General features: G+C 39.9%; 1 protein-coding gene across 8 annotated transcripts in view; it reads right to left on the reverse strand.

The window, feature by feature from the left end:
* The window catches only part of CCSER2 (coiled-coil serine rich protein 2), a 189,985-nt gene that overhangs the window by 155,099 nt on the left and 21,451 nt on the right, over positions 1 to 13,435 (reverse strand). The window contains exon 2 of one of the 8 annotated variants that reach the window (XM_038008975.2): positions 11,913 to 12,056. The exons of the other annotated variants lie outside the window; for them this stretch is intronic. The gene's annotated coding sequence lies outside the window, so the exon portion shown is untranslated. The remainder of the gene's footprint in view (positions 1 to 11,912; positions 12,057 to 13,435) is intronic. 8 annotated transcript variants of the gene reach the window in all.

Raw genomic sequence — 13,435 nt, forward strand, 5'->3', positions numbered from 1 at the left:
TAAAATAAAATAGACATTGTGAGTCTGCTTCATTTTGGTAGCAAGCTGTCTTTGATGCACTTTACCTAATCTGTAATCTGTTAGGTGTCTAAAAAATCCATTCATTAACAATTTGAAAAAATATATGTTGCCTACATCATCTAATGATATAATCTTCTCTAAGACACTTTAATACCATCTGTGAGCTTTAATTTAATGGTGAACTAGACTAATATCTGGGACAGTGCTTGAAAATGTCAGATTTTTTTTAGTTTCTTTAAGAATAATTTTTTAAAGTATAGCACATTTACAGTTATTGGTATCTTATATTTTTTTTCAGGCCAAGTGGCCTGAAAAATTAGGCTCACACCTGTAATCCCAGCACTCTGGGCAGCCAAAGCAGGCAGATCACCTGAGGTCAGGAGTTCAAGCCCAGCCTGGCCAATATGGTGAAACCCTGTCTCTGCCAAAAATACAAAAATTAGCCAGGTGTGGTGGTGCACACCTGTAATCTGAGCTACTCAGGAGGCTGAGGCACAAGAATCATTTGAACCCAGGAGGCAGAGGTTGCAGTGAGCCGAGATCGCACCACTGCACTCCAGCCTGAACAAAAGAGCGAGACTCCATCTCAAGAAAAAAAAAAAAATTTCAAAAATACTTATAAATGCCTTTTTTTAAAACCATAAAACAAGTTTCTCACTTTTAAAAGGAATCCAAAACTGAATAAGGGAAAAGCAGTAGCAAATATGATTAAGCACTTACATGATAGGTACCATGCTTACCACTTCATCCTTTTTGTTTAATCTTTATAACATTATAGGGTAGTAGATATCTTCCCATCTTAAATAGCTAAAACCAAGATTCAGAGAGGCTAATATACTTGTCCCAAAGTCACAAATTCATAAACTGTCAAAGAGGATTCGGGTTCAAGTTTACCCGATTCCAGGGCCAATGAAAACTGCCTTCATGACAAAGAAATGAAATACAGTCAGTGGGCCACACAATGATGTTACAGTCAGTGATTTACAACGATGGTCCCAAGAGGTTATAGTGGAGCTGAAAAATTCCTATAGCCCTAGTGACATGGTAGCCATTGTAACATTGTAATGTAATTACTTTATTTTTTACATATTTATTGTATCCTGTTTGTACAGTATTTATAAAGTCTATACTAGTGTGCAATGATGTCTTAGGCCTTCACATTCACTCACCACTCACTCACCAACTCATCCAGAGCAACTTTCAGTTCTGCAAGCTCCATTCAAGTGCCCTATACAGGTATACCACCATTTTTTCTCTTTTATGTAGTATTTTTATTGTACCTTTTCTATGTTTAGATAACTTTAGATAAACAATTCCTTACCGTTGTGTTACAACTGCCTACAGTATTCAATACAGTAATATGCTGTACAGGTTTGTAGCCTACGAGCAAGAAAGTATACCATATAGCCTTGGTGTATAGTAGGCTATACCATCTGCGTCTGTGTAAGTATACTCTCTGATGTTCGCAGAACAACAATGGCCTAAGGAGGCATTTCTCAGAACAGGTCCCCTTTGTTAAGCGATGCATACCCGTATTCTAAGAAGCTTACTGACAGCAAGGGACAAGAATGAAGGAAGGGACTGAATGGCTAATGTCAGAGGAGAAGCATAAAGACGGCAAAGGACCTAGGTATTAATTACAGAAATTTAGCAGAACAGTAAGAGCTGTCACTTTTTCAAACTCCTTTCATATCCATTACCTCATCATCTGAGGAACCACCCACTCACTCTTTTTCTAGTTTTTCAAATAGTTTTTTTGGAGGTATAAATTGTCTGCATTTTAGGGGTTTAAACAGACATAAACTCACTACTAAGTACAAGAGCAATTAACTAAACAACAGTACTGATGACTACACACGTATAAGCAGTTACTTCTGAAATTGGCTTTCACGTTCAGACAACTAGATCAGAATTTAAAGTGATTTTTTTTAACCTTGTGTTACTCAACTACTTCTTTCATATCCCCTTTTCCCATTTTTTCCTGGCTGTCATCTGTGGCATAAGCTTACTCAAAGGCTTGATTATAGCAATTAAATAAGCGGCCAGGCATGGTGGCTCATGCCTGTAATCCGAGCACTTTGGGAGGCCGAGGCGGGAGGATCACCTGAGGTCAGGAGTTTGAGACCAGCCTGGCCAACATGGTAAAACCCCATCTCTACTAAAAATAAAAAATAAAAAATAAAAAAAATTTAAAAATTAGCTGGGCATGGTGGCAGGCGCCTGTAATTCTAGCTACTTGCGAGGCTGAGGCTAGAGCATCACTTGAACCCTAGAAACAGACAGTTGCAGTGACCGGAGATTGCGCCATTGTACTTCAGCCTAGGTGACAAGAGTGAAACTCCATCTCTAAAATAAAATAAAATACCAATTAGATAAGCAAAAATGACAACTTTAGCCAAAGTAAAGGTTTAAAACAGTGCATGTACTTCCAGATTCTTCAAGATTTTAAAGAGGACATGCCATGCTCAACACAAAGGCTCTTTATTGTATCAACATGACCTTTCTGTGCTCCAGCTACAACTTCATTTTCACTCACATAAATGGAGTACAAAGTAACTTGTAAAAGTTAGGCTCACAAGGAATTTGTGTTTTAAGAACATTAAATAAGGTTATTATGCAGATCCAATGTGTATTACTTCCTGAAATTTAAATTTAAAAGAACAAAAATACTAACAAGTAAAGAGGAACCAGAAGTTCCCCTGGCCAAACCATAAAACTTTCTCCCTCCAAATTTTACCAGTTGGTACGGGAACACAAAACTCAAATACCTGTGGGGCATGCAAATGTCATTAATGTGCAGAAAAAGCTAGGAAAAGATGACGCATGCCAAACTACATGAATACTGACCCATATACTGCCTTTTAAAATAGTAGACAAGTATAACAATTAAGTACAGACATTTCACAAACACTAGGTCAAATCACAAGCAAACATTTAATATTTCAGTCTATATAGGATTTGCTTGAGCAAAGTTCCCTAAATTAAATTAAATGGGCAGTAAAGACAAAGCCATAGGAGGTCCAGCATCAGGAATAAGAGTAACAGGAGTAACATTAACATGGATGGAAGACTACTAGGCCATAAATTCACTAATGGCACATACTGGGTTTGATTCACCAGAATACATTGCTGAAGTCCAAGCTTGCTCAGTATACCACAAACAGTAAATATCTAAACATGAAACATTTTGTAAAGATCTACATACATTAGAATTATAGTTTCATAGAAAAATGTTAGTGAGGCCAGGCAGGAGAATCACTTGAATCCAAGAGGCAGAGGTTGTGGTGAGGTGAGATTGTGCCATTGCACTCTAGCCTGGGCAACAAGAGCGAAACTCCATCTCAAAAAAAAAAAGAAAAATGTTAGTGGTAGTTTCCACATGCTAGAATACAACATGGTAATGAAGACCTAATTATTGCTATATGCAACAATACAGATAAAACTAACAGGCTCCTTTAAACAAGAGAATCCAGAGACTTGAAGATAAATATAGTGTGATTCCATTTATATGAAGGTCAGATTTCCATTTTCGATGTAAAAAGCTGCAATTAATTTCACTCCTATCTAAAAACCTGGAAGAGCCAGATAATCTTCAAAATCATAACCTTTCATAAGCCCATCAGAAAGCTGATATTGTAAGGCAACCAAGTAAACCACATTCCAAAGGGAGACAAGCCCCTCCAAGGAGAGATGGGACATTTAACAGTTTCACTTTCGGCTGAGCATAAGAGACAGAAATGACCACCACAAAAAGGAGTAATAAACTAACATTTTAACGTCTGCTTAAAAGCCAAATGTGGACAAGCACAACAGCAGGCTCCTCCTCCTAGTATTCAAGAGAAACATATGAGAAAGACCCCTCTTAATGGCACAGGCATGCAGGAGGTGATCAAAGGCTGCACTGAAACAAACACAAAGCCTCTCACTTCCCTGCCTCCTTCTGTCCTCTGAAGCAAAAGCCTTAAACTGCTGGGGAAGCCTTAAACTGCAGCAAGACTTCTCACCCAGGGACACAGGAAAAAATCCAGTGCATCTGGGGCAAACAGAATGTGAGAAATGTTCAGTTGATCGATTTATGTGAGAGTAAGGTCAAGAACTGATTAATTATGATAATATGCATTAGAATACAACAGTGGTTCCACAGTGCTTGTGTGTATCAGAATCACCCGGTAGACTTCATTAAAACAAGATCTCTGGACTCCACTCCCAGAGTTTCTGAATCAACATATCTAAGGTAAGGCCTTAGGAAAAAGTACTTTTTACAAGTTTTCAGGTGATGTTGATTCTGCCGATCTGGAGTTCATATGTTGAAAACCCCTGGGACAGAGATTAACTCTGCAAGAGGGGGCTAACTGAAAAGGGGTTGACTGAGATGTTGGCAACTTGATCTGGACGGTGTAAAATTCACCAAGAGTACATCATTTAAGATTTACGTATTTTGGCTGGGCACGGTGGCTCATGCCTGTAATTCCCAGCACTTTGGGAGGCCGAGGCGGGCGGATCCCAAGGTCAGGAGATAGAGACCATCCTGGCTAATGCGGTGAAACCCCATCTCTACTCAAAATACAAAAAATTAGCCAGGTGTGGTGGCACATGCCTATAGTCCCAGCTACTCTGGAGGCTGAGGCAGGAGAATGGCATGAACCCGGGAGGCAGGGAGGCTGAGACAGGAGAATAGCATGAACCCAGGAGGTGGAGCTTGCAGTGAGCCGAGATCGCACCACTGCACTCCAGCCTGGGTAGAAAAAAAAAAAAAAAAAAGATTTATGTATTTTATAGTATGTAAGTTATGCTTCATTTTTTAAAACTTCTCTTAAAAAATTAAAAGCCTCAAACTACTTCTAATCCTATAAAGAGTAAAAACAAGCCTTATTGTGAAGACAACTTATTCTACAAATTGATAAAAGAACTAAGCATGTATCCTCTTCCTGTATTTCAAAGTAATCAAAAAACTGACAGAAAATCTTCTTTATAGAAGAACCACAACTAATAAATATTTTTAAAAATGACGGAATCACAAAGTAAGAAAATCTGAAACACTCCATTAAATATCAAAACACCCCTCAAGAAAGGGAGTGTGACAGCTAAAACTGAAACTATCAAAAGGTGAGTGGTAAGTAACACTAGGGGTGAATTATGCTATTTTCTCTACACATTATGTTTGAAAGCATCCATATGTAATTTCCATTTAAAAAAGTAAACCCCGGCTGGGCACGGTGGCTCATGCCTGTAATCCTAGCACTTTAGGTGGTCGAGACAGGTAATCATCTGAGGTCAGGAGTTCCAGACCAGCCTGGTCAACATGGTGAAACCACATCTCTACTAAAAATACAAAAATTAGCTGGGTGTGGTGGCAGGTGCCTATAATCCCAGCTACTTGGGAGGCTGAGGCAGGAGAATCACTTGAACTCGGGAGAGAGAAGTTGCAGGGAGCTGAGATTGCACCACTGCACTCCAGCCTGGACAACAGAGTGAGACTCCATCTCAGAAAATAAAATAAAATAAAATAAAAATTAAAAAGTAAGCCCCAAATAAGGACACTTTCATTAGGGAAAGAGGTATGAAATAAATTTCGGGACATTCCACATTATCCTCCTTCTCTTGGCATTCATTTTCATTTTCTCTCTCAGGAGCACCTGCATACTCCTATTCAGAGAACTCCCAAACCCTGGATCTCTACATTTAATTCCTCCTACAAAAGACAAAGGACTCTTGAATTAGCAAAAGCATAAACTTCTAACTAACCTGACCAAGGCTGATCAGCAGTATCAATAACACCTAGAAACTTCTTAAAAATAGATTTTCTAAGGTCTTATCTTAGATATAGTGTTCAGCAATTCTGTAGCGCCCAGAGATCTTGTTTTAATGAAGTCTTCCAGGTGATTCTGATACACACAAATACTGTGGAACCACTGCTCTATTCTAACCCCTATTATCGTAATTAGTTTAACCTGTTCTTGACCGGACCCTCACATAAATCAACTAAACATTTTTTACATTCCATTCTGTTTCCCCCAGATACAATGGACCCTTCAGAACTGCAGGTGCACCAGGGTCCCCTCCCAGTTCCACAACTGTATAAAACACTATTGGTACAATAATGCCTGAATTAACTCATCTTCGGGGAATTAAGTAATCCTTTGGACATAAAGCACTTTTTAAAAAGAAAAAAAAAGTTGGGGGAAAAAAAAAGCGTATGTCCTGAAAATTAGATATTCCTGGCCTTGAGTCATTTCCAGTGGGAGAAGGTTACAGGAATTTTTCTGAAGAGCAAACTTCACAAAGCAAAGCAGGTTCCTAGGACCAGGAGACAGTAAATGCCTAGGTTCACAGGTCCCACACACAGAAACTCCTCTACTTTCAACTCATAAGCTTCTGTACATATGACCAAAGCAACCAACCGAAATAAAAGTTTCTCAGCAATGCCTGACACCAAAGGAAGATGTTAGCAATTGTCTACAAAAAGAATTTATGAACAGTCTTTCAGAACTTAAACTGTTTGTAAATAAATGAATTTCTGTACCTGAAAAGAGTAGAGATGGTGGAGGAGGGAATAGTAGAGGCAATCACATTACGTGTTTATGTCTGTGTATTATATATATACATATATATGTGTGTGTATATATATATAAAGATAGGGTCTCACTGTCACCCAAGCTGGCGTGCAGTGGTGGTATCACAGCTCACTGCAGTCTCAACTCCTGGGCTCAGGTGATCTGCCCACCTTGGCCTCCCAACATATATATAATATATTTGAATTTTGACAAAGTAAAATTACTTTCCAGAGCTAGAGGAACGTTAATGGTGTAGGTGATTCCACCCATCATTCCACTCTATAAAAATATACTTACAAAGTGAATGTATAGGAAAAGACATGAATCTCTTTCTCCCTCAGTAAGTCTCAGTTTACACATGCTAGGCACAGTATGAGCAAATTTTCAAGAGTGAGATACTACTATCTGAAAATGGGTATTTTTTTGCAGAAGCCAACTCTCTGAACTGACCAACTCTTTGGTACTCAACCAAAGCTGCAAGAAAAGATAACCAGGTTAAACTTAAGTCACCACATGGTTTCTCAAGGGCAATTTCAACTATACGAGATTTTTAAACTCCATGCTAACTTTAGACCCTAACTTCACCCAAAATGTCCTATTTCGTAGTTATCTATGTCTTCCAAACCACTGTAGGCAGGGGAAAACAGGTGAGCAACTCAAGAGGCATGTGTGTTCTTTACTGTCTAGGTGGCTAAATTCCACCTAATGGGAAAGGAAAAAACTCATACTTAAAATTATGCATTAAACCACATTCTCTTCTTCAACAGAACTACTATATGCTTTCCATAACACCATTATGTTACCCATAAAAGCATTTGCCTACTAAATATTTACAGAACATCCATTATGTGCCAGCAACTGCACAAGTTATTGTGGATACAGCTGTCACAGACAGATATCAACCTTGCACTCCTAGAGCTAACGGCCTAGCAAAGACTAGACATTTAAAAACACAAAAATATGGCCAGGTGCAGTGGCTCACGCCTGTAATCCCAGCACTTTGGGAGATCGAGGCAGGCAAATCACGAGGTCAGGAGATCAAGACCATCCTGGCTAACACAGTGAAACCCCGTCTCTACTAAAAATACAAAAAAAATTAGCCGGGCGTGGTGGTAGGTGCCTGTAGTCCCAGCTACTCAGGAGGCAGAGGCAGGAGAATGGCATGAACCTGAGAAATGGAGCTTGCAGTGAGCCGAGATCGTGCCGCTGCACTCCAGCCTGGGCAACAGAGTGAGACTCTGTCTCAAAAAAAAAAAAAAAAAACTACACACAAAAATATAATTAATGTCATAAAAAAGAAATATGAGGACATACACTGGGAAGTGAGTCCAATGCAGGGAAAAGGGAGCTAGGGATTTTTCAAGGTTTCTATGGACGGTGTAGCTAGTCATCAGCCCCAATTATTCGACTAATTGTAAAGGTTTATGCCGGATTTGTTGGGAATTCTGAGACTCACAGATCCCACAAGACCATGGTCTCACCAACAAGTGTTTGCATATATAGTCTTGTGTTTGAAATGCACTACCCCTCACCCTTCACACATTCTCCATGGTATCAAACCACCTTTGCAGAAGCCAAACCCACCAGCCTCAGATGTGGGCTCTTGTTTCTTGTCAACACACCAAGTAATGCCACTCAGACCACTCGAAGTGTATTTTCCATCCACTAGAGGCCAAGTTCTTTGAGAACACAGACTGACTTTCACTCATCTGCTGCCTCAGTCAAGCCCTAAGACATCGGCTGGCACCTAACTGGCTTTTTACAAATGTAGGTTAAAAGCAAATTTTTACCTCAAATTTACATTATCAACACATCTATATAAATATATACACACACACACACACACACACATACATGCATAAAGCATAACAGCTTATCACACTATTGGCGGTATATTTCAATTAATATCTGAGGTCCTACAGAACTGGTTTATAAGCTCCTATTTATAGGTTCCTGTTTACATAAGTAAAACAGGTACTAATACTGATACTGATTTTTTTTCCACCTCTCCACAAACTACACTGAGTTACTAACCCTAATGAAGAAACCTAATCTCTTTCCTGATAGTTTCCTTCTTAATAATGTATTCTAATTTAGAATCTCAATCTCTACGCATATCCACGACACCTACTTCTTTCATTTTTTTGAAGAAGGAACTTAAAACTTTTGGCATAAAATATATTTTTTTAAAAATACTAAATTACAAAAGAAGTGGAGTATGGCACAGTTTTAATCTCAGTATGACTGTGCTCTTTAAATGCTGACTCCCTATATGATTTAGTTACAAAATGTTTTAGATAATTGCTCATACAACTCTTAATAGCAACTAGGACACCCATACCTTAACATTTTTTAAAAGTAAAAATCCTTAAAATAGTTAACAGTATTTAACCAATCCCCAGAGTACTGACACTGAGAATCCGCTTGATTTGCCAAATACCAAAGTGACTAAAGTTAGGTGCAATGTTTGCATCTATAAATTAATTATAATGACCATCAAATATCTTATTGTGCTTAGGACTAACACAACTCAACTTCTTCCTTTGTAGAGAGGGCACACTTAATCCACTGCAAACCTCTACCTCAGATTAATACAACACTTTTTTCTTTTTCTTTTTTTTTTTTTTTGAGATAGAGTTTCGCTCTTGTCACCCAGGCTGGAGTGCAATGGCATGATCTCGACTCACCGCAACCTCCGCCTCCCGGGTTCAAGTGATTTTCCTGCCTTAGTCTCCCAAGTTACTGGGATTACAGGTGCCTGCCACCACGCCCAGCTAACTTTTGTATTTTTAGTCGAGACAGGGTTTCACCATGTTGGTCAGGCTGGTCTCAAACTCGTGACCTTAGGTGATCCACCCGCCTCAGCTTCCCAAAGTGCTAGGATTACAGGCGTGAGCCACGGTGCCCAGCTACAACACTATTTTATTAAGTGACTATAAGACAAGATCCTGAAAAGTAAAGAAGGTACATACAGTACTTGCCATAAGCAGCTTATGATCTGGTAAAGGAAGAAACGCTGTTATTACAGCAATGACTTAAAACTCATTCAGTCATTAAACATTTATTGAACGCCTATTATCAATAAGGCTGTGAGATAGAGGTTGTAGTAAAATAAGACCTTCCAATATAAGGGAAAAGACATGTAGACAAGAGAAGGGGAATGAAGTACTATAACTGCTAGAGCAGAGTATATGGGGTAGCACATGGGGGAACAAAAAAGAAAGTGCTTAACTGGGAGAGAGGGATAACATAAATGGTTTCATAGAGGAGGCAATGCTTGAGCTGAGTCTCAAAAGATAAATAGTAAATAGAAATACAGACACTGAATGTGAAAAAATATAGCCTAAGAGCATAAACAAAAGCATGGAACCAGCATGACGCATTCAGAAAATTGTTGTTGACTGAACAATGGTAGTGAACAGGGTTTCAGAAATGCATAAGAAGAAAGGAAGAATAGGGGAAAAATACAGCCTACAGAGTGGTTTATGTGCCATACTAAGAAGTTTGGACTTTACTATGGGCAATTAGGAAACTAAAGGGTTTTAAACCATAAAAAAAAAAAAAAAAAAAGATCTCACCTGAATTTTGAAAAGTCACTTTGATTTAAGTATGGAGGAGATGGGTTAAGAAGGAGAGATGGGTTAAGACGTTACAACATGAGAAAGACAACAAAGATTGTAGCAAAAAGGTACAAAAGATATCAGCAATATTAAATCTAAAGAATTTTGTCACAATAATGGGCACAAAATGAGAGCATAATACTTAGCAAACAAATGGATGAGTGACTGATTAGATGTGGGAGATGAAAGAGCTCAAAATTCTGGGCTTGTCTGACTAGACATGATCTTGTTACCCAGACATAATGTTTACCTTTCATTGAGGGCAAACAGTATGTCTGCAGAAAAAGATCACAAACTTAGCACATCAAGCTAACTTTGAGGTACATATCTAGAGAGCATACACCAGGGTGTTTACTGGTCAAAGGAGTCTGAAATGCAAGGGCAAAATCTGAAAGAGATACGATGATTTGGGAATTATCAGCACAGGAATGATGGTCAGATTTTCCACCAAAAACAAGTGAGGTCACCTGGAGAAGATGTACAACAAGGAGAGAAAGGTATCACCGACACTTAAAAAAAATGGATAGGAGGAAGGGTCGGGGGTGGTGCAAAGAACGTATGATCCAAGGGTAAAGAAAATAACTAAAAAAGTAATTTGAAAGAAACTTTGAAGATAACAAGCAGTAGTGTCAAATTCCACATATAAGTAAACTAAAAACTAAAAAGAATAATTGGGCTTGGTAGTTTACAAATTTGGTCACCTTTGCCAAAGCAGTTTCAGGAGACAAGATGAGGTACAGAAACCTGACTACAACAGGTTCAAGAATAAAGAAATAAACCATCAGGAAACATAACCTATTCTTTCAAACACACCCTATTAAAAAAAAAAAAAAAAAGACAGTAACTTGAGACAATATAGAGGCAATCTTCTTTGTTTTTTGTTTGAGACAGAGTCTCCCTCTGTCTCCCACCCAGGCAGGAGTGAAGTGGTGCAAACACAGCTCACTGCAGCCTCGACCTCCTGGGCTCAAGCAAGCCTCCCACCTCAGCCTCCCCAGTAGCTGGGACTATTAGGTGTGCGCCACCACACCTGACTAATTTTTGTAAAGAATGGGTTTCCGCCACAATGTCCAGACTGGTCTCGAACTCCAGAGCTCAAGTAATCCACCCACCTCAGCCTCCCAAAGTGTTGGGATTACAGGCATGAGCCACCATGCCTGGTCTGGGTTTATTTATTTTATTTTGTACCCTCTTTTCTGCAGGAAAAGAGCTCAAAGAGGAGGTTAAAAATAAAGAAAATGGTGGGTACAAAATTTGGAACAAGATCTCACCATGAGATCAAGGTGGGCTCCCAGTCCCATCAGGAGACTGAAAATGCTACAGGGGAAAACAAGGCAGAAGTTCTGGTTTACAGCTAATCCCTGAAGAAAGTGGCAGCTTGATGGGAATGGTAAACATTGCGCCTATGGTAGCCATGCTAATTGCAGGCCCCATTCACCCACCTAAGTCAGGACTGGCTAAACCTGAAGGGTGTGGAAATTGTACCTGGAGCTGAACGGGGCTGGAGGAAGCACGGAGTAGATCTTACTAAGCGTTATGAGCAAACTCAACCAATAAAAGCATACAGAACATGAGCAAAACAAGTAATTTCAAAAACATAAGCATAATGAAAATATCTACAACATATACGCAATAGCCTAATTAAAGACTCATTTTTTTTTTTTTAACACTCAGCATCTAGCACAGAACCTGGCATATAACAGATGTTAGTACATACAAATGAATAATGTCCCGGGGCTTGTTCAGCTGCTATCTCAAGAGACAGGAACACCTGTGGAAGACAGGCTATACAGGATCTCCATGACCGAGGCAAGAAACTGTCCTTCCTATGCAACCAGAGGGTGGAAAGGCTTAACCATCCCTGCTGAAAACAAAAGAGGAGAACATGACTGTAAGGGCCCTTAGATGATAACTAATTGTTACCAAGCAGGCGTATGCGTAGCACTGTGCTATTCACTTATAAGAATTATATCTTAGGCTGGGTGCAGTGGCTCACCCCTGTCATCCCAGCACTTTGGGAGGCCAAGGCAGGTGGATCACCTGAGGTCAGGAGTTTGAGACCAGCCTGGCCAAGATGGTAAAACCCTGTCTCTATTAAAAATACAAAAATTAGCCAGGAGTGGGGGCACGTGCCTGTAATCCCAGCTACTTGGGAGGCTGAGGCATGAGAGTCAATTGAACCTAAAAGGCAGAGGTTGCAGTGAACCAAGATTGTACCACTGCAATCCAGCCTGGGTGACAGAGGCTCTATCTCCAAAAATAAAAATAAAAAAAAGAACTATCATATCTTAACCTTAACTTCTTACCTTAACAACTACTATATAGGTATATTTATTCTCATTTCCCAGATGAAGAAAAAGCCTTAGAGAAGTTAAGTAATTTGTCCAAGTTCATAGAGTCAGGAAATCAGGACCACTGAACCTGTCAGTGGCACTTAATATGGTAAGAGGAGGTGGTGGTAGTAGTGGTGGTGGTGGCAGCGGCAACGGTGGTGGTGGTGAGAGGTACTCTTTGAAATATAAAGACACTACCAACAAACTTTTACATATACAGAAACCTTGCCCACTCACCGAGAAGACTGCTCCCCTCATTCTTCCTACTCCCTGAGTGAGTCTCCAATAACTAGCAGGCTGAGGAGACACTGCCACCTAATGGCCAGTGCCATGAACTATTGTCTTGTGGCCCTGTTCCCACCCTCACCTTGGTTCCTCTACCTTTAGGATTGAGCCTCAAAAGGATTGCATGCACACAAATCACTTTTTTTTTTTTTTTTTGAGACAGAGTCTTGTTCTGTCGCCAGGCTGGAGTGCAGTGACGCAATCCTGGCTCACTGCAACCTCCGCCTCCTGAGTTCAAGCAATTCTGCCTCAGCCGCCGGAATAGCTGGGACTACAGGTGTGTACCATCACACTCAACTAATATTTTTTTATATTTTTAGTAGAGACAGGGTTTCACCATGTTGGCCAGGATGGTCTCGATCTCCTGACCTCATGATCTGCCTGCCTCGGCCTCCCAAAGTGCTGGGATTACAGGCGTGAGCCACCGCGGCAGACCTACAAGTCACCATTCTGCCTATCTTGCTGTTATGAGTGATCCATCCCACACAATCTCTATCCAAAGAACATTGTACCAAAAGAAATGTTCTCCACCTGCCCTTACCCAATACATATATCTGCCCTGTCAATACAGTAGCCACTAGCCAAATGTGGCTATTATTATAATGTGATAAGGCCACAAAAC

This window comes from Chlorocebus sabaeus, chromosome 9 (genome assembly GCF_047675955.1).
Source record: "Chlorocebus sabaeus isolate Y175 chromosome 9, mChlSab1.0.hap1, whole genome shotgun sequence".
NCBI classification, from domain to species: domain Eukaryota; kingdom Metazoa; phylum Chordata; class Mammalia; order Primates; family Cercopithecidae; genus Chlorocebus; species Chlorocebus sabaeus.